Source organism: Prionailurus bengalensis, chromosome D1 (genome assembly GCF_016509475.1).
Source record: "Prionailurus bengalensis isolate Pbe53 chromosome D1, Fcat_Pben_1.1_paternal_pri, whole genome shotgun sequence".
Taxonomy (NCBI): domain Eukaryota; kingdom Metazoa; phylum Chordata; class Mammalia; order Carnivora; family Felidae; genus Prionailurus; species Prionailurus bengalensis.
In genome coordinates this window covers 24,314,292-24,315,363 of record NC_057346.1, presented here as the reverse complement: position 1 = coordinate 24,315,363, position 1,072 = coordinate 24,314,292, and the positions used below count along the sequence as shown (strand labels likewise).

Below are 1,072 nucleotides of genomic sequence, written 5' to 3'. Positions count from 1 at the left end.
AAAGAAGAACTCTTACCGATTATACTTTATTAAATGCTCAATTAATTACATGCATATCTAATAAACATTAAACAAGTTTATTTAGAAATAGATGGATATATATTGTTAATAAAGTTTTTCTTAAACAAGTTAAGCCATATTTACAAATTTAGTATATCTAAGTCTTTTAAATATTTCAAACACCTTAAAAAAGCAGTACAACACAAATAGAGTTACTATCTATAGTATCTGGAGAAAGTGCTATACTCAATCTAAAACCCATTTTAAATTGTTGGTACCATGCATTTGGTTCATTTTGTCATTGTTTGTACACTTGTTTTTATACTTGCCTATACTTATAGTCATATGATACCATCCTAAGGCTATTCTCAAACTTATTCAGATATTTTCCGAAAGTCATAGTTATTTTCGACAAAAAGGATAAATGATAGCATCTCAGACCAGTCAAGGTTACAGGTTCTGGGTTATAAATTAATGGATTCTTGGCCAGGTGCAACATGTAGCTGTTTTTTCCTCTCCACAGAAATCTCTAGTAAAAGGCAACAGATTTATATGATCTGAAGAGAACCAGAGTATGTAGTTGCTTTTTCTGAATGTAACCCAAACTTGAGCTACGTAACATCAGATTCAGCTTCCTTTTTATGTCTTAACTTCACTAGGTATATTGATAAAGCTGTTGGGGCCCATGCCTTTTAGTTAGCTTTAAATATTTTGCCAACTGGGACTTTTACCTAGAATAATATTCTCTTAGAGTCATGTTTACCTGGCGTTATGTGGCTGTCTTGTTAATGTATTATATTTAACTGCCATTATTCACCATCACAACACGTTTACCAATTTTGCTATCATTGTTAAAAAAATAAGCCTTACAAGCATCTTTTTTTTTAAATTAGCAGTGTCAGTTGGAGGTATATGTCCTAGGATAAACAGAATCAATTGCATACTTAGTCTGCCTTGAAGGAGCATAGGGGGTATTATTTTGAAACAAACTAAACTTTGGCAGTAAATGGTAATTTGGTTATTTACCAACAAACCCTTTTCAAACTGATAAGCTACCAGGATAAGTATGATC

At 31.7% G+C, this 1,072-nt stretch overlaps 1 pseudogene; it reads right to left on the bottom strand.

Moving 5' to 3' along the window:
- Positions 1-511: 511 nt before the first annotated feature.
- On the bottom strand, positions 512-567 carry LOC122484635 (annotated as a pseudogene).
- Positions 568-1,072: the final 505 nt, after the last annotated feature.